Genomic DNA, 20,926 nt, shown 5'->3' with positions numbered 1-20,926 from the left:
GTTGAGAGAGAGAATGGAGTCCCTTCCCTATTTCTAAAGCCTCTGAAAAATCCAGCAAGATAATGTCACTGATTTGGTTAATTTCAGGTGCACATCGTGCTATTCAACCTAGGTGAATTTAATGACTCAGGACAGGTCGGGCGATGAATGTCCCTGTAAATCATTTATAATTGCAAGCATAAAAATTAAAAATCAGTCTGAAGAGCAAGATAACGTAATGGTAATGACAAAGAGCAGTAATCTGAAGATAGAGGCTCCTTGCTTTAATCAGGCCCATTTGAATGACAGAGCGCTCAGCCTCTGGGGGATTGTTGGGGAAACAAAAGGCTGGGAACCTACTTCAGTCTTTAATGACTCACTATGATAAAAGAAATTAACTGAATTTTCATATTATAATTATAAAACTTAATAGGGAATTTTCTTCCCCTTCATACTCTTTATTTTTCTTCTAGTTGAGATAAACCAACAGACAGCCTATTCTCCTTACAAGGATGACTTTAAAGGCCAGTGATGTTCAGCCATGTCACACTGAAAGTCCAGCTAATAAATTATGTCCAAAAAGAGGCACTGCCAGTGCTATAAAAGATAGTTTCTAGAGGCTTTGAGAAATTTCAAAAAGTCCTTACCTTATTGTCAATATGTATATGATACTGTAGCCATCCAAGTCAGCCAGATCAAGGAGATAAGTAATAAAGCATCAAATTCTTCTCTCTGGGGCTTGTGAACCACAAACTGAACATTCTCCTTCCCTTGCCTTTTCTGCCTGGTAGACATTTAGTCGTAGTTGTAGGTCTAATTTAGGTGGAACTTCCTCTAGGAAGCTTTCCCTGATTACCACCCTTCCTTCCTCTTTTCCCAGAACTTCTCCCATCCTGGTGGCTTATCATTCTGTCTTTCGGGTTTCCTCTGAACCTTAAACACAGACCTAATCCTGGACTTACCACACTGTGCGTCTTACTGTCACAGGAGTAGGATGATTGCATTCTCTCCTACAAAGCTATCAGTCTTTTGAGGGGAGACTATGTAGGAATCATGACCAACCAACCCTCCAAACACATGGCATATTGTAGGCCTTGAATAAATATTTGTTGGCTGATTGAGATCTCTCTTAATTCCAGGTTTAAATCGGGAGAAAAAAGTGAGGGCAGAGCTAAGAAAACACCAAGCCTTTAGCACTGAAGAATAAAACATACAAAGAAAGATAAGGGGTAGAGGCGGTCAGTACATAAGCTTCTTTAAATAGACACACAAATACACAATTCTTGCTCTTGATAATAAGAAAATAAACATGGGGTATTTTCTCTGGAGCTTTTAAATATTTCCAAGAGCACTTGATAAAATTACAGTATTTTCCTGAGCAACTGGGGTGACATTGCTCCATATAATTTCCTCTCCATGTGAATTGTATTGTGAGATGAATGAGTAAGAATTTTTCAGTTGCAAGCAACAGAAACTGACTTCAGTCAGCTTAAGGGCAGGGGGAAAGTCAGAGGTAGATTTTGTAATTAGGACATAAAAGCATCTCATAAACCCAAGGACAGGAATGTGGCTGGGCAGCAGGAAGAACTGGAACTGGGAACAGGAGTTTCCTCTCTCTATTCCATAGATCATATTTCCTTGAGTCTCTCTTACCCTCTATGCAAATCTTAGTGAACATCAGAATCCCCCAGAGGGCTTGGTAACCTGCAGGTTGCTGGACACCTCCTCTGAGTTTCTGAATCTGTAGGTCTGGGATGGGAACTGAGAATGTGTGTTTCTGACCAGCTCCCAGTGATGCTAACTGCTACTGATGTGGGCACCAAATTTGAGAACCATTTCTCTGTACCAGCTAGTGTACAGGGCGGGAAGAAGGTCAATGGAGCTGCCATATTTGCAGGTCACAGTCATAGCCACCAAGAGAGACTCAACCTGGTCCCACTTTCAGCTTCCTGGAAGACAAAACTCATTGCCTCAAGTGGATTAAGAATCTACCCTGGGCCCATCAGCTCTGGCTAGACACATGGCTGCCCCCTGAGCACACTGAGCCATTCCCAGGGAACAGGAGCTAGGCAAGTCACCCAGTGTGACTGCCGTGAGACTCAAAGGAGTCTTGCATTTTTACTGGACTAGTGGAAGACCAGATGCCTTTAAGAGAGCAGAAGCTCAGCACTCAGGAAACTCACTATCACCTGAAACAAAACTCAGAACTACTCCCATCTCTGCAAACAGCAGCTCCTGCCAAATGTGTGAGGGCAGGAAGGAAGTAGGGCTTCCTTCCCATGTGACACTGCGGCAGAGGGTTGAAGAGCTTGGTCCACAGCAGTTGTTCTTAATCAGGGGTGATTTTGCCCCCTAGGGACACTTGGACATTTCTGGAGACAGTTTTAATTTTCACAACTTGGAGGTGAGGAGTAGGGCTGCTACTGGCATCTAATGGATAGAGACCAAAGATGCGGCTAAACATCCTACAAAGCATAGGACAGTCCCCACAACAAAGACTTCTCCAGCCCAAAATGTCAAATGGCCAAGGCTGAGAAATTCTGGTTGAGAGCCTAAGAAATCCTCAAAAAATAATAATAATAAAATAAGTTATGGTCTTCTCCTCCACAGCATGGGTGACACTGTTCCACATAGTTGAATCCCAGTCACACCCACTGAGTTGGAGCCTTACACGGCTGCTTACTGGCTGCGGGAACTCAGGCAAGCCACAATCCCTCTAAGTCTTAGTTTCCACAAATGTAAAATGGGACACTAGGGCTGTTGGAGGGAATTTAATGAATTAATAGCCATAAAGAACTTAGCCCAATGCCTGACACACAGTAAGCACTCAATGCACGATAGTTATGTATCAACGTTATTGCTGTTGTTATTATTATTATGTATTTGTCATTGGACTCATGGAGGAACTCTGACATTCCTCCCTGACTTGGGATAGATAGCCCAATGAATTCAGGAATTACTGTGAGGGTGGGGAAAAAAGAGGCTAAACTCTCATGGAAAAGAATAAACAGGGTGGCAGTGGGGTTGGGAGGAACCACTCATCTTAAAGAAAGGAGACATTAGAACCTGTATGTGGCATCATTCTGCATCCTCTTTCCCTCGCACAGCAAAGTGTTTTTATGTTGGCACTTTTCATACTGAATTAGGGAAAGTGAATATTAATAGGAGATGATACTAATCACCCATGACAGAAAATTCCCACTCTGATCAAACTTTCATAACACATTAGGAGCAAAAAGCCCTCTCCTTCCTCTTACAGGCCAATCTCCATGTTGCCCATACACGATGGTAATCACAAGCGTCTGTCCATCTGCAAAAGACTCTTAATACAGGCCAATGACAACATGCAAACCGAGATTGCACTGCAAATGCTCACTGCCCAAGTGCCAAGGCCAGCCTCCATCACATGGTCGGTGGTAACCACAGTGTCCTTGATGCTCCTGAATGCAGGCACAAAGCTCTGCCTATCCAGGGGAATCACTATGTCTTGGCATTTTAGAGTTTAAAAGACCTTGGATATCTTCCAAACCAATTCACTCACATTTAAGCTATCATTTCATGGAAGGGACTAAGTAAATTTATCTAACCACAAGGTACTAAATCTTCTGTAGGAACCGGACATTAGGTGGAGCAAGGGAATAACCTGAAGATCTTTCGCTTCTAATGCAATTGTGGTAGACAGCCCTTTAGGAGAGTTCTGGGCCAATATCCAGTTGGACTTTGTCGCATTTTATTTCTTAGTTTGCTTTGATTCAATTTGATAGTCTCTGTCATTTAATTGATTAGTTACATTTCTTGAGATACTGAATTATTTCTGCCATCTTATTTTGTGTATTTCTGTTGGCTATCCACTTCTTGACTTCTTTCCCCTCATTTTCTGGCTTCTTTTAGATTGACAAAGTTTTCTATAATTGTTCTTGTTTACATTGTTATTTTGGAAGTTATAGAGTATATTTCTAGTCTTCTAGGGGCCATCCTTAATCTTTTTTCTTTTTTCTTTTTTTGAGACGTCAGAAAAATGAGACAGTGTCTTGCTCTGTTGCCCAGGTTGGAGTGCAGTGGTGTGATCATGGCTCACTGTAGCTTTGACCTCCCAGGCTCAAGCAATCCTCCCTCCTCAGCCTCCTGAGAAGCTGGGGCTACAGCTACATGCCACTACACTGAGCTAATTTTTAAAAAAAAATTTGGTAGAGCCAGAATCTCACTATGTTGCCCAGGTTGGTCTCAAACTCATGTGCTTAAGTCATCTTCCTGCTTCAGCCTCCCACAGTGCTGAGATTACAGGTGTGAGCCACCACATCCTGCCATCCTTAGTATTTTAACCTACCTACTTAATTCTACATTTGTACAACGAAGTCTCAAATTGCTCATTGTTTCTATCTTCCTCCCAAATGTGACATAAATCTTAGTGAGCAAACATGGTCATATGGCCCTGAAGCCTAAAATATTTACTCTCTGGCCCTTTAAGAAAAAGTTTGCAGGCCCCTCCTCTAGAATAATAGTTTAGTGAGGTGGAAAAATTATAGGCTGACAGTTATTTTTTTCAACACTTTGAACATATTCCTTCAGTGTCTGTTGGCCTTTACTGTGCCTGTAAGAAATTATACTTTATGTATTTCAGTTTTACTATGATGTGTTTAGCTGTGAATTTTTCTTCATATGTACTGCTTGGAATTCACTATACATAAGGTGATCATGCCTTTCTTCAATTTCTTGTCAGATACTGATTCTCTGCTATTCCTTACATTGGAGTTCTTGATCTATACATTATATCTCTTAACTTAAAAAAAATTATTGTTTTGTTTTTTAAAATGTCCTCTCTATTAGTGCTGCATGCTACTAACTAAAGCACATGTTAACTCAGTGCTATCTTCCAGTTCACTAATTCTTTCTCCAACTACATTTACTCTAAAGTTTATACTATTGCCTTTCTGGTTTGGTGACTATATTTTTTATTTTCAAGATTTCTAATTAGTTCTTATTTCATTTGTTGGTTTATTTTACCTTTTATTGCCTGCCTGACTTCCTTATTTGACAGCTTTGCAATTACCTGCACAAAGATCACCCCCAGTCAGATCTGCTAATGGTATTTCAGGGCTCCTGTCCCATGTGTTGTTGGCAAAATCATAGATCCAATCATGAGGCAGTGGCCAATTTAGTTGAATTCTTACTTAAAAAGCTCTGAGTTCTCCAGCCTCTATAGGTTCCCATCATTCTTACAGCCATAGCCCAGATTCTGAATTTTTCCACAAGGGACATTGGGCAATGTCTGTAGACACTTTTGGTTGTCACAACTGAAGGGGGTGGGTTGTTGTTACTGGCATTTAATGGGTAGAGGCCAGGGACCGTGCTAAACATTCTACAATGCATAGAACAACTCTACTACACAGAATTATGTGGCCCAATATGTCAACAGCCCTTAGGGTAAGAAACTCTGCCATAGCCCCAGGTAGTGATCAGCCTTTTCAGTTTCCTTTCACAACTAAGGGAGCTACACTCCAGCTCTCAGCTTTAAGCAGCTTTAAGCAGTGAATGTGGCCTGTTAATATTGGTCTGGTGAGCATTGTTAATTGCTGAGATCCCTCAGAGGTGGATCTCCTAGTCACCATTGTGAGCTTCTAGACCCAGAATCAACAGACCCAATGAGGAAGCCCCATTCATGTTGCATTTCTGGTTCATGGACTTACCTTATTCCTGAGCCATGCCTCTTATACCTTTTTGGTTTTCTACTTTCACATTTAATCTCTCACCTCTATATGTTTGAAGCAAAGATATTGAGTCAAAACATGAACTCACTGTCCACCTTCACTCAAGCCAAATGCTTAATAAGCAGAGTCTACATGATTCAACCATTTCTTTTTCCTTTGTTTTATTATTTCTTAGATTTTTTTTTAGATAAAAATATCAGATGTTTTGCAATATGCTTTCCCACAACTCACTGTATAATGAGAGTACTTTCTAGGTTGAATTTTCTCAGAAGTATTTTCAAGGGAGCAGCTCAAAGGGGTCTTTGAAAAGATCTAGAAGCCTTGCAGCTGACAGGAGGAAATGGAGACCCTGATGGATCCTGGCACATTTCACTGGAGCTTCTCCCATATTTAAAGGATGCTGGGGTGCAAGGTGGAGGTTTTTGAAGGTTGTATTTCAATGGATGCAGTTTCCTTTCCCTGTGACCTGTGCCCCTGCTTCCTTGAGTCTTGGTGACCCAGTGGGAACTGCTATATATGGAAATGCCCAAGGCAGACGTCTCAGTCTCAAATGAGATTAGAGGAGCAGGATGTGGAAAATCAGAACCACAGAAGACCCTAAAATCCTCTGACACTGGATAAAGCACAGCTGTCGTCAACATCCAACATTTTGCTTTTCCAAGCCCACTGGGTCTGAGTGTTTCACGGGCAAGACCAGGACTAGGTTCCATCTAATTCAGATGCCATGCATCCCCTGCAATGTCTCCCCTCTAGGGACTGCCCTAGCCCTGCAGAGGTACGGTTCCTAGAGTCTCCTTCCAGAGCCCTGTTTATCATGGGGCTGCTCCTGGCTCACCTCAGGCTCACTTGATTGGATGAAAGATGGACACCTGGCCTAATTAACTTCTGTCTCTGAGGAAGTTGAATTTGGGTAATGAAGACATAGTCATTTACCTGTGGAGAGCCTAGCTGGAAGGTCATGTGGAATTGGAGGCTGAGGATACCATTTTGGGGTTGCCAGAAGAAGGCCGTGTGCAAGCAGGACCACCATGTACAAGGGCATCCAACTGAGAAGCAAGTGAGCATGGAAACTCAGCTTGCCAAACTGTGTGCCCTGGAGTGGACACTTTCTTCTAATTTGCACAAAGGTGTCACATGGGCTAGCAGTGGAACCTGTGTGCAAGTAGATGAGTGTGCAGAGATGGCCTATAGAGACAAGAATGAAGAAAATGGGCAGCCTGGATGCAAGACGAGTAGCCCCAGGGAGGAATAACAAGAGAGATGGAGGAAAGAGTTACCTGTAGTCCTCAAAGCTACTGAACCCTTTGTTCTAGTCCCTGCAAACACCCAGCTCCACTTCCTACCTATGGCTTGTGGGAAATGTTCTCGTGTCCTTATAATAAATTCCCCACTGCTTAAATTAGCTTTAGTGAGTGGATTTCTGTTCTTTGCAAAAATATGCTGTTGTGATTAAGCTTGTTCTCATGTACTATTGTATGCTCAGAGCCTAGCACAGTGTCCACACATAGTAGTTGCTCAGTGAAGATTTGCCAAATAAATGAATGGATGAGAAACTTGTGAAATGAGTGGTTTAAGAAAGTGCCAGTATTTGAGATTCCTCACCAAGTCCATCCGGCACAATTTTTCCAAGAAAGATGAGGGTGAAATTAAACCAGTAACATTTTTCACCAGAACACATTGGTAAAATTCCAATAAGAAAATACAGTGTAAGCCTCAATTTTCAGAAGCTTACGATGCTCCCTTGGTGAAAAGAAAATTTACGTCAGTGGTGAAATAAAATGTAGGATTTTTTAAAATGACCAAAAAAAATGTGTAGCAAAGCTAAAATTTGGAATTCTTGCTGGAATGATATATTAACTAAAAACAACAACAACAACAAAAAAAAAACCCCAACATCTCAGCCAAGCATGGTGGCTCATACCTGTAATCACAGCACTCTGGGATGATGAGGGGGTCACTTGAGGTTAGGAGTTCAAGACCAGCCTGGCCAACATGGTGAAACCCTGTCTCTATTAAAAATACAAAAATTAGCTGGACGTGGTGGTGGGCACCTGTAATCCCAGCTACTCAGGAGGCTGAGGCAGGAGAATTGCTTGAACCCAAGAGGCAGAGGTTGCGGTGAGCCAAGATCATGCCACTGCACTCCAGCTTAGGGGACAGAGCAAGATTCTGTCAAAAAAAAAAAAAAAATCTATAAATTTAGAAAAGGAGAAGGAGAATTTATTTTTTATAAACGGTTATAGCCTGCAAGGTGACCACCCTGCAGGCTAAGAAGCACAGCCTCTGGTCAAAACCAGAGACAGGCTCTTCAAAGGAGTAGTGATTAGGGTTAGAGCTTTATGCTGACCGGGTTGGCTAAACATACACATTCAACGGGTTATAGGAGAATCCAGGAATATTCATGAAAGTTCTAACACATGCGTATTGAACAAACAGGTATATAACGTTTCCTTTGGGGTGGAGACTTAACATTTAAATGTATTACAGTTGGGCCCCATTCATCAAAAGGTCTTTTCAGAATACAAAGGCATGCAAGTGTGCATCCTCTGTAAACCAGCCAGAATCAGGCCATGGTTGGTGGTCTTATCTGGAGGAATGTTACCGAAGTCAGTCTCTTGTCCAATCAAAGCTGTAGTTCTGGCTGGTGGAACAGGGATTCAGTGAGTCAGTGTCTATGAGCTGGATGAGTTTGAATTATTTTAATATTGCTAATCTCAAGGCCAGTGCTTGTTTAGCTCCTAGAGAAAAAGAAAACTCTTGCAGCAGGTAGAACATAGCTTATTCTTAATTGTTGGGGATAGGGCTGATGTGTGACTTAAACCTTGCCCGCCATGGCCTTCAATCCTGTTTATGATTTGGTATTTTACTACCACAAAGAGTCTGTTCCGTCTTAGGATCTCTATTTTAACATTAATGCTGGTCAATGATTGTGTCTAAACTCCAGAAAGGATAGGGTATAATAATGTGTGTCTGACCTCCCGCCTGACATGGCTAGGAACTCAGTGCTAAGGTTTTTCTGGGGTCCCACTGGCCACAAGGGGGTCCATTCAGTCAGTAGGGGGTGCTCAGGATTTTATTTTAAGTTTATATATAGATATTTCAACTGGGATGGCCTGCAAGAGATCAGTCTATTCAGCACTATCCTTGGAAGCAGTAGCTTAGAGTTTCGATAACTCACGTGAGGTCACACAGCAAGGGTGGGACAATGGAGCCTCGATCTCAAGTCTTTGGCTCTCAAGGCAGTGTTTCCACTATAACAAGCTGCGCCTGGCCAAGGAGGTTCTTATCCTTCCTCATGGCTTTGCTACTGCAATTAAAAAAGACACCTTTTCTGATAGCCATTGAAACAGTTCTGTCTTTTAACCCTTGTCAAATGGTTGGACTAATGACTGCATTTATGCATTTATCAATTCATCACACATTTAAGAAACAACAACCCATCAAATACATCAGCTTCATTGCAGCTCCATTAAAAAAAAAGTTTTAAATGACCAGGTTACCAAAAAAAAAATGTAATTTTCTACTGTATTATTGCCTGTGAAATATTACAAGTGTGAAATGTAATTACGCTAATGCTATTTTTGATATCATATCAGCAAATTATGCCGAGTCCCCACTGTGACACCTCTATCAGGGTAAGCATTACCCTGTTGTGAGTGTCGATCCCGGGGGGAAAATGAAGTCGCTCAAATGGTTTCAATGCTCCAGCAATTAGCCACCTCCAGGCTGCTGAGGCTGCCAGGGAAGGGTTGATTTCAGAGCCACTGATGGAATGTTTAACCTGTAAACATCTAGGCCACTTATCTCCTGTTTGTCTTTTTTCCAATTAAGCCTGAGAGAATCCTCTTTATGTAAGCAAAGCATCATTTTATGTAATAAGAATTTTTCTACTTCTATTTTCCTTCTTAATCATCAGCAAATCCCTTTCTGCTATTAAAATACACACCATGCAAAGTGGAAAAAGAGCTGATAAGTATATATTGTGCTGAGGAGTAATACCCTAATGTCATGAGGGAAAAAAACACACACAATGTGACATGTTGGAGGATTAGCTATGTTCACGTTGAACAAACAAAACTAATAACTTCAAGTATCCTTTGGAGACCAGTGATTTGTTTTCTGTAGTTCAGAAGCTTTATTAGAAGATTTCAAATGATGCAAAAATAAAAATAAAAACCACACACTTAAGCTTTGTAAGATTCCCATTTACTCTGGGTATAAAAACACCATGTGCTGAAGTCAGATCCAGCTTACAGGTGGGAAGAAGCTGTCTGGGCAAAAATGTCCCTCTGGGCAAATACCATGCAGAATTTCAAATCATTTTTTCTACTAAAACAAAGGACTCCATCTTCACCTCACTCTTACTGAACTCTAAAAATTAATTGGAAAGCCCTTGTGATATACATGCAATAGTAAGTTGGTAATAAAACTTAGACTGCTGATTAAATTCTGTAAAAGTTAAAGTTTTGAAGCTGGAAATGGTTCATAAAGAACTATTTCATCCATAGTGTAAAACCAACCTCTCCGAAAAGGAAACGGTTCCCTCCAACTCAGCAGCTGCAATGAAGCTTAGCTGCAATGAAGAAAACATTAAGGTCAGTTACCAGATCTTGAGCATCTCTGCATTTTCGATTCTATTTTAGGCAGAGAACCACCCCTTAGGCTGCCATTCCATCTGGAAAACGTAATTAATAAATCATCGGTTCTCGGCTCTGCACGCTGCCTTGTAGAGCGTACAAGAAAGAGAAGGGAAATCTAAGATCTATTTATTACATATCAGCCCCTAGCTCTGCCATGTGTGTCTTCTAAAGTACCCCTGGATCTCTAGGAAAACAGGTGCTCAGATTTTCATGGGGAAACTCATCCCTCTCCTCTGATGCATAGAATGCCCTGCTCTTTCTAACAATCTAATCTGCAAGCCTGGACCTACCTTATTCTCCTGAAGCTAGGAAGGGAAGGCTGAAGAACAGAAATACCTCAAGGGGCCTCCGGGGCCTAAGGAAAGGCACCCTTCTGAGATAACAACCTCAAGAAATCCCAGAGGAGGAGGAGACCTGGAGCAGGGTGGAGGGTGGAGGGTGGAGGGTGGAGGGTGCAGGTGGGGGGGCTGGAGCAGCTACCAGTTCCGGTCCCTGGGGGAGCAAAGCATTCTTAAGTTGGAATCAGACTGAACAGATTCAAACTCAGGCTCTTTCTGGCTGTGTGAAATTTAGGAAACTAACTTAACCTCTCTAAACCTCAGTTGCACTTCAGAGTAACCACTTAACTCTTAGTTATTACTATGAAGTTTTTAGCTGAAAACCCGGGAAACATCTGCAAGTACTTTTAGTCACAGTTTTGTTTTTTTTAAATGAGAAAAGTGATGCATAGAGATGTAAATGGCCATGCCAAAGTCAAGATGGTAACTCCAGTCCATGGTGTAAAACTCTGTCCAAGACCCCAGGGTCTCATCCTCATGACAGTTTTACTCTTTCTACATAATCCGAGTGTCTCCCTTGTCATCCTTAGGCCAGGAGAACTATCTGAATGCTACGTTAAACCTAAAAAGCATACTTTAAAAAATCACTTTTAAAAAAAAGCCCTTTTAAGCTTTGATTTTACCATATTTACTCACTCTGCATGCAGCCCTGATTAATGCCTGAATTCGACCATCGTGGTAGAGTGTATGTATGCCATTTATATATAATTCCAATCCTCCACCCCTAACTGGAGTGCTGTCTTGGCTTCGGGGTTTCTTGCCTCCTTGCTTCAGAACACCAGGTATTTGGGATTAAATCCAGCCTGAAATGTTATTTGCTCTGTTTAGTGCTTTTATGATGATTCTCTTATTATCTGCGTGTGCTTCAGTGCTAATTGTACATCACAATGGTTGTAAGCAGGCAGCTGGGAGCCAAACAGGAGAGTGTGGGGTTTGGAACAGCCGCTATTTAGGGTCCAGGCAAGGGAAGGGCCAGAGGAAGAAACACCAAAAAGAAAAAAGAGGGTAACTTTATCTTGGCGTTCAGAGAAAATAGGACCCTGTGCTGCCCCAGGACCAAATTAACTGTTTCAGGATATTTAGCAAATTGTTCCATCAAGAAAATCTGTAAAAGAGAAAAATCAGTGTTACCCCTAAATCCTATATCTTAAATCCTATATCTAAAATCCTATATCTTCAGATGCCAGAATCCATATGTGACTGTATCCAAGGAATGTTAAAAAAGGGAAATATACAATTTAAGTTATAAAAGCAGTCAGAAGATTTGGATGATAGTTGAAATACCAATTTAAGCAAGAAGATTACATTAGCCAAATAATAAATTTCCAAAGCTGAGTTTGAAAAGAAACTTTACATCTACAGCCATACCACCCTGAATGCACCTGATCTCGTCTGAAAAGAAACTTCACAAATCAGCCCTCTGATATTTATGCTAATATCAGAATTTACAGGAAAGTTATGCTCCACCCTCTACAAAGACATTTCCAGTAGCTTAGAAATAACAGTGAGCCCCCAAATCATGATCTATGGTGCAATATTCTAATATTCCATGCATAGTTTGCAAGTTATTTTAAAAGACCACATATGGCACTAAAATGCTTCTACAAACGAATGACAAATAGAACATAGAAAACAAATTATGTAGTAATTCTTGGCATTTTTATTAGTTTAAAAATGATTTTAGCATTGACATTTTGTGCAGTGTAATGAAACACAAATTATAATTAGAAACATCCTGGTGTTCATTCTTGAATTCACCTTTTGCAGTTCCCAGTTATCTGACAACTGCTCAGGCACTGGAGATGAGGGACAATCAAATGTTACCAGCCTTAAACTTAACTTGCCCACAGTCTCTAGGATTTCAGCTCCTTGCACGTATCAGGATGATTATCAGAAGAACGAGATTTATGTGAGGCTATTGAAACCTAAGCTGCAGTGCCCTTCAATGGCTCAAGCCCTTTTCAAGGTCCTAGACCTAATTTTGTCTTTGTAATTTTGTCTTTTTTTTTTTTTTTAAATAAATAGGTCCTCTCAAATGCATCCCGAACTGCTCCTTGGTAGACAAGATAAATCTTGGCTGGCATCTGAGCCAGGTCATGGATAGCAAAATGCCAGCCCTGCTAAGTCCCTTCACAACATTTCTCACCAACTGCACGAATGCCTGGCATCATGAGACTGGGTGGTAAGCGGATGACACTCTGAGTGACAGTGTTAGTGGGTGATTTTCCTTGCGCGATGCAGGCAGATACTGTAGTATAAGATAGTTTGAGATGAATTTTCTTTTTTAAAAAAGAAGTATGTTGGCAATACTTTACTAGCCCTTGTTTTTCATATGCAATGCAAATTTGCAGATACCTGTGAAATGAACCTGAGTGTTCCCAAACAAGGATTCCAACCAACTTTCAGTAAGTTAGTAGGCCTTTAAAAGAAATCAGGCTTGCAAAATGGTACAGTTTGGCTTTTTGTCTAAACATTTGAAAAATTTTTAAAATTTTTAATTTATGTAGCACAGCTCAATCCAAAATGGCTTGCAAATTCCATAAAAATATCTAAAATAGGCCGGGCACGGTGGCTCACGCCTGTAATCCCAGCACTTTGGGAGGCCGAGGCGGGCGGATCACAAGGTCAGGAGATCGAGACCATCCTGGCTAACCCGGTGAAACCCCGTCTCTACTAAAAATGCAAAAAATTAGCCGGGCGAGGCGGCGGGCGCCTGTAGTCCCAGCTACTCGGGAGGCTGAGGCAGGAGAAGGGCGTGAACCCGGGAGGCGGAGCTTGCAGTGAGCCGAGATCGCGCCACTGCACTCCAGCCTGGGCGACTAAGCGAGACTCTGTCTCAAAAAAAAAAAAAAAAAAAAAAAAAAAAAAAAAATATCTAAAATATCTGGCCTGGTTTTTATTTTCTTTCCACTAAGTAATCAAGAGTTTATAGATTTCACAAAGTAATTCATTATCTAAAGACTGTCTGGAGTTTGTCTTACCATTATCTATTTCATCTTAAAGCTTCTTATGAATACAACATTAAGGAAATGGGTGAATAGATCTAATCTTATTGATCACCTGGCCCAGGTATTTGCTAATATGATGCTAATGTAAATCTCAGAATAATTCTAGGAGGTAAATACCATTATCTTCATTTTATAGCTATGGAAACAGAATCTCAGAGAGGCAAAATAAGTGGCCCAAGTCAGGTCGTGTAACTAACTAGTAACAAAACAAGTGTGAAGTCCAATCAATTCTATTTACACTAGACAACTAAACATTTAAATACACAAATAACCATTCTCACAGTACATATGAGGAGAATCACTAAAAAAAGTGCAGAATTCGTCACCAGTTTGTAGTTCTCAAAAATAAGTGTATGTAGTTTGGCTGGGCATGGTGGCTCATGCCTGTAATGCCAACACTTTGGGAGACCAAGGTGGGTGGATCACTTGAGGTCAGGAGTTTCAGACCAGCCTGGCCAACATGGTGAAACCCTGTGTCTATTAAAAAAGTAGCCTGGCCTGGTGGCAGGCGCACGTAATCCCAGCTACTCAGGAGGCTGAGGCAGGAGAATCGCTTGAACCCCAATATATATATATGTAGTTTGAAAACTTCAAAATAAAGAAGATGGGGGTTCACAGGAGATGAGAGCTTATCCAGGACAAAGAAGAGTGAAAGGTAAAGACTATATACAGAGTAAACATTTTCCAATTCTGGTCATGCATTATTAGTAGCATAACAAACAAATTGTGAAGTTACAGGGTGAAGATAATACAATATTCTTTAAAAAAAAAAAAAAAAAAAAAGAGTGCCAAAATTCTTGGGCTACAGCTAAAAAGTGATCAAGGTTACTCAGTCTTACATCCTAGAAAGTATGCTTAAGGCTTGAGATTTAAGAAAGAAAGAGGACTCTTAAGCAAAAACTGAGACCAAAAAGCTGGGGAAATTCTTTATAAAAGACACTGAGCTTATCACGTTCCATTCCACATTTAGCACCAGACCACATACTTCAAAGAGAAGAGAAGAAAGTATCAGGATAGGATCAAGATCGTAACAGTTTGGAGGTAAGTTAAGGATTCTGAGGCTGTAAATCAGAAATCAGAAAACAAGGTCATTTATTCCGGAATGTGATGTGGTTGAGTTATCACAATGGGATTCGGTGGAGATGGAAAAGGGCCCACCCAGTTACAAGGCACTGACAGATTGAATGAGAAAATGGACAGAGGCTAAAACACCAAATCAAGGAAGATGGACAGTCTTTGGCAGGAGAAGAATGGGCCTCAAAAATGAATTTGGGGTATGGGTTGATTTTCAGTCTTTTGGCATCGATAAAGAACGACAGCAGCACTCAATTTGATCTTGAGAATCAATGCCAATTCCTTATTAAACTGTCAATCTTTCTTAGTGTCATTCCTAAAGATCTTGATTCGATGAATGTACCAGTGAACCAGAACGTTACAAGTTTCAACAGTTCTCCTCAAAAAGTAAACACCAGGCTCCACTCAGAGTTTCTGGCGTTTCTGGTGCCGTTAGCACCACCCTGATACTGATTAAGACATCAACAACACCGCAGATATTCCTAAGAAACTACATTGAATTGTTTACTTCATGAATAATTTGCAGAAAATGTCTAATTTTGAAAAATATTTTCAAAATAAAGAGCTGGTATTGGCTTTCCTGAGCCCCCAGACAACGCAAACCTATAAGCTTCCTCAGGGCTGCATTTTTCTCTCCAGAAAATTGTGGGAACAGCCATCCTGGCAAGCTGGAAATTTATTAAGGCCTTGATAAAATCAGTTACTTTGTTTGAATCATTTCTCCCTAATGGATAATTCCTGTGTCATCTGTCCACTTGAGTTCCTTTGGGACTGTGGAGAAGCCAGCAAAAGGATTCAAGATTTAAGAAATCCTTCAGGGACAAGATTCCTTCAGGGACAAAATATAGGGAATTCTTTGATTTCACAGCTCCCAAGATTATGCAATGACCCAAGTCACTTGTCTACACCAAGCTTTAAAATGTGGATGGATTCAGATAAGCCAGAAAGTAAAGCTCCTGTTAGTGCTCAACCACAATTCCATCCTCAACCAACACTCTATTCCAAGTCAAAGAATCCTGAATTCAGCTACTCATCATCTTTATTTTAGATCTAGGCAAAGCAAATATGTTTACATACAGGGTCTCCTCAGTCTATCCCAATGAGGGAGTAAGGCAGTATTTTTTCAATAAGAATTGAACACAGGACCCAGCACATTAAGGACAATGTGGCCATCAATGCAGCTAAGTAGATGTGGATGTATATATGTGTTTGCTTTCTGCCACACACTGTGCTAAGCACTTTATCTACTTCCTTTGATCCCAGTGCCTAGCATAGAGCCTGGCATATAGAAGGTGCTCAATAAATATTTGTTGAATGAATGAATGAATGAAATAAAGCTCTGTGGGTATCATCATGCCCATGTATAATGAGGCTGAGAAAGGTTAACAAAGGTCCCCTAGCTAGTAAGGAGTAAGGCTAGAATTCGAACCCAGGCATAGCTGTGCATTTATATATGTTTACACATATAAGTTCATGTCCTTAACCATCTACTTGCCTTCTTTTAAAAATATTACTTGAATGCCTGCTGTGTGTCAGACATTATGCCAGGGCCAAGAATAATGAACCCTCCCCTTGAGAAGTACAATCTTGTACAGGAAAAAGGGGCACTAACAAATGCATGAGCAAATAATAGATGCAATAATTGCAGTAGACACATGGTATAGAAGACACCCCCTCTGTCCGATGAGATGGGGTCAGGAGACACCCTAGAAGGGATTCATGGATTTGGGCTGTGGAAGTCTGGGAGCAGGGAAGTTCTGGAAGTCATTCAGCAAGGCCGGCTGAGCGATCCCAGGCTGGAGGATGTCTTTCTTACCATCTGATCACTTTTAGGTTCCACCTCCAGTTTGGGGTGGTCCTGCCAGACATATCTCAGAAATATTTGATTGAAAAACAACCCTGATCAGCATCACAGCCTGATCTTTGGAGGTTGTGCATGCAGCAAGCATGCACAGAGGGCAGCTGGTCTCACTAAGCTCTGCTGCTGTGACCACCTTGGCTCAACCCAGCCTGGACTAGAAGTCCCCACCCAACGAAGGCCAGGTCATACCAGGTAGATCAGGCTTTGCTTGAGGACATTAACACAGAGTAACATGCACAGAAGCAAATCCAGACTGTGAGGCTCAGTGCTGTCTCATGCCTAAGATCTTTTCTCTACCTGCTTCCGGCCTGCCTCTGTGTAGCAGAAACCACATTCCCTATTCCCACTCTAGAAGTATCCTCAGCCATCTCTAGAATCCTCTTTGTCCAGGTCCAAAGGGATGAAGTTCAGGGACAGATGGGTGGGATTCCACTCTCCAACCTACCAAGGCCTCCCTTCCAAGGCCCTCTTTCCTGTCTGAGGGCACCTATTTCCTGGACTTCGACTCTAGGAGTGTCACTTTCTACAGGGGAGACATTGCCTTTTATTCTCAAGGGTGTGGCCTTCCTTAGACTCACCACATCAGGATATAACATCTACAGAAAGGCCCCTCACACACAGCAGAGGCACAGGCTGCGGGTACTTGCTGACTGGTGCTCTCAACGGCAGCTGTCAGTCATGATTCATTCACTCAAAAAACAACATGGAAAACTGTCTCTGGGCCATTAGCATGCAAAGCAAATAAAATGTGATCTCAATTTCTAGAGGAGCACTATGCAGTCGAAACAGAATATGAGTCATGTATGCAATGTTACATTTTCAATATTAGTAGCCACATTAATAAAAGTAAAAAGAATCAGGTGAAATTAATGTGAATAATATATTTATTTAACCCAATATATCCACATATTTTCACTTCAATATGTAAATGAAAATTTTACTCTTTTGTTTTGTACAAAGTCTTACATATTCCTGGTAGATTTTACACTTACAGCACATCACCACTGGTGGCTTCTGGCTACTGTATTGGACAGCACAGTTCTAGAGGCTTCCAGTTAGTGGAGCTAGATGATGCTCCCATTATCTCTAATTACCTCTCCATGTAAAGTGATATTCAGACCCCTCCCTTACCCAGGGGAGGATCGCCCAGGACTTTTCCAGGCAAATTTCCTTAGGCTACCCTTTAACACACACAGATAAACTGCTCTATGCCAAGCAATGGAACAGACCCAAAAGAGTGGAACATGTGTGAGCTGTGCAAGGCATCACCAGCATCTCAGACTACCCGACCCTGAACACATCCCCATCCTTGGATTCCTGCTATAGCTGCATTGTATAAAGGGTAAAAAGGGTCTGTTGATGTTCCCACAGCTGAGCTACCCTACCCAAAGGCTTTCACAGTTGTTGTCTTTGGTTAAATTCTATTCCATTATTGATGCCTAAGTGACTGATTTTAATGTATTAGACACTTTGATATTAATAGTTATCACTTAGGAACTCTTCAGTTGCAAGTGACAGAAAAACCAATTCAAATTAACTCAAACAATAGGCAGAGGATGTGAATGCTTTAGCAGCCCACGTAACTAGACGTCACCAAGGATCTGATTTCATGCTCTTCCCACTATGCGTTCCTCTGCATCAGCACAATCTCTCAGCTTCACACGGTGCTCTCCTGCAGCTCCAGAAAATCACTTGAGATCTCAGAGTGTCTTCAACTACGGCAGGTCTCACACCCAGCAGAGGAGAAAGTGCCCCTTCTGCTAGCTCTCCACAAATCCTAGGATTCACTCTTTGCCATTGGCCAGAACTGAGTCACATGTCCACCTCCAAACCAATCAGTGCAAGTGGTTGCTGGCTTTCCTAACTGGTTAGACCAATTGAGGCCCACCACAGGAGTTGAAGAGGGGTTAATCCCACCCAAACTGTAGGCTGAAAATGGAGAGGGATGAATTACCAAAGAGAAAACTCAAGGTCCCTTAGTGTGAGAAGCTAAGATTAGATATTGAAGAAGCCCCAACAAATGTCCACCACAATCAACATAATATGTCCAAACTTGTTACTTTATCTTGCCTGATGTGTGGGTATTCAACTGGGGAATTGCTGAATTCTCTGGTAACTTCAACTATGTCACATGGAATTAATTTCAATCCCTCCAGAGAACTGTCATAACTACTAGACTCCTTTGGCTAGAGAAAAATCTTCTTAGCACAATGCTTTTCAGAAAACAAGCCTCCTGACCTGGGTGGGATATCCTCAGACTGCTCCATTTAAAGCCTGAATATAATCCAGGGATATGAAGACACAGATACCTCTTAAGAGTTAAAAATTACAGAAAGATTTTGGGAACAAAGCACGAGTATTCTGTTAGTACCTTACAAAGCCATGTCAAATGTGAGGCTGGCAAATCTTCTAATAAGATCTAATAACATGACTCAAGGAAATTTGTGCTGTCAAATTTCTATGAAAGGGTTTTCAAATAATTTTTTCTTAAGCTCTTTCTATGGATAAGACTGCACCATGTGTATCAGGGAATCTGAGGCTAAAAAAGTAAGGAATGCACTTTGAAAAAGAATCATTCTCAATACTAGAGTGTTCCCTGGTATGTTTCTGCTCCATAGGGCTTTAAAATACCACATTCATTTGAAAGATGGAATGTTCCTCCCAAGTTTATCATCTGTAGCAATTACTGTAGTTAACAATCAGGACATCCATAAGGTCTGGGTCCGTTCTGCTCACCATTATGTACCCAAGTCCTAGAACACAGTAGGTGCTCTTTAAATATCTGATGCAGTGAAAGGAAAATGAGATTGAATGCATTTTGTAGAAGCCTGCCTATTTCAACACAGCTCAGCCTGAAGACTCGTCCATGTGTTCCCCTATAAATCCCCTAGATGGTTGGGACTGAGGTGAGGGGTTGGTGGTGAGGGAGTGGTTGAGAATGAATGGGATGCTAAAAGATGGCCTAAAAGCAACAATGCCCAGTGCAGAGGATTCAGAGGTGGAGAAAATACAAGAGGTCATTGATGCTCTGGGCAAGAGAGACATCTAAGTAGCAAGAGCACACGTGGCCACACATAACGAAAGGAAGTGTGAAGTGCTAGGGTACAGAGAGGAAGGGGCAATTAATTTTCCCCAGGGGAATCAGGGAGAAATATAAAAAATTATATTATATTAGATTGCAATTTGTTTTACCAGAAGCTTCCACCGAGACAATATTTAAGACCTCCAGAGACCCAGAGAAATAGTGAGTAGGAGGGCAGGAGGATCACAGGATTGTTAAGTCCCAATCCTCTGAGCCTTAAAGAGTGGCCGATCTGTGTTCATGGATGGATGAATCTTCCCTTTGCTGCCCTGAGGACCTTCGAGTATGTCCCCATCACAGGCCCACAGGTTCCCGTTCTGCCTGATCAAAGCCCAGCCAGACAACACTGTGTCCCAGGAAACGAGAAGTTTAACAGAGAGGGACTGAAAGTCCTTGTTTTGAAAGGATGCAGTGGGTTATTTCCTGCCACGCTATTTTGTTTCTGGCAAAAATTTTAATAAACAGGCTTTCAGAAGAAGAGACTACATCCTCTCTGCTAGATAGATTTGTTTTTGCCACATGGGTTTCAGTGTTCCTAATGAACTGTTAACAAGCTGTCAATTACACGCACAAATTAGGAGAGATGACATGGAGAGGTTTCTATCACAGAGTGTACTCCTAAGCTGCAAACTACAGATCCTTAGGGCTGAGGGCCTTGCCTTTGGACTTTCCAATGATCCCTTTGATCCATATGGGAAAATCATTGCAATTAGGTCCTGGTTTTGGAGGGGAGGGAGGTGTGAAGACCTAAATTAAAAGTAAAATCTTTTTTTTTTTTTTTTCTCACTCCAAGTGCTGAAAATTCTCTTGGTTTCTAGCAAATCAAACAGTTAATTCTCTGCTGCGACTTGTAAACCTGTTTAACTTAAATGGGTGCTGACAGAAGACTTCATTCTGTGCGACTTTTATTGTCATTTCTTTTCCAGCCAATTGGCTCCGTAGGCTTTCTACTGTTTATCAAGCCCCTCTTTGGGCTTCCGGGAATAAACTCCACACAAAGGAAGAAAACTCTGCACACAAATAACAAACTTCCAGTGTAATTATTCTTGTTCTGTGCCTGTCACTCCTTCCCAAGAGAATCTCCAAAAAGTACCACCTATTCGAGGAGCTCTAAATCTCCCTGGCCTGTTTGATCGTCAGGAATGTGATGCTAGGGGAATAGTTGAGAGCGCCGTCAGCAGTGCTGAGAAAAGCCAAGCAGGCTGGCACATTCTGGGTGGCGGCGTGCCGTTCTCT

The 20,926-nt window shown here is 41.5% G+C and overlaps 1 long non-coding RNA gene across 2 annotated transcripts in view; it reads right to left on the bottom strand.

Moving 5' to 3' along the window:
* Positions 1 to 20,926, bottom strand: part of LOC135967038 (uncharacterized) — a 225,268-nt gene that overhangs the window by 34,993 nt on the left and 169,349 nt on the right. Inside the window, exon 1 of one of the 2 annotated variants that reach the window (XR_010580844.2) lies at positions 627 to 765. The exons of the other annotated variant lie outside the window; for it this stretch is intronic. This is a non-coding gene — a long non-coding RNA (uncharacterized lncRNA). Of the gene's footprint in view, positions 1 to 626; positions 766 to 20,926 lie in introns of those variants that run through there. 2 annotated transcript variants of the gene reach the window in all.

The sequence above is a fragment of the Macaca fascicularis genome, chromosome 14 (assembly GCF_037993035.2).
Source record: "Macaca fascicularis isolate 582-1 chromosome 14, T2T-MFA8v1.1".
Taxonomy (NCBI): domain Eukaryota; kingdom Metazoa; phylum Chordata; class Mammalia; order Primates; family Cercopithecidae; genus Macaca; species Macaca fascicularis.
Note: the sequence above shows the minus strand (reverse complement) of the source record. Positions and strands in the feature narration are given on the sequence as shown.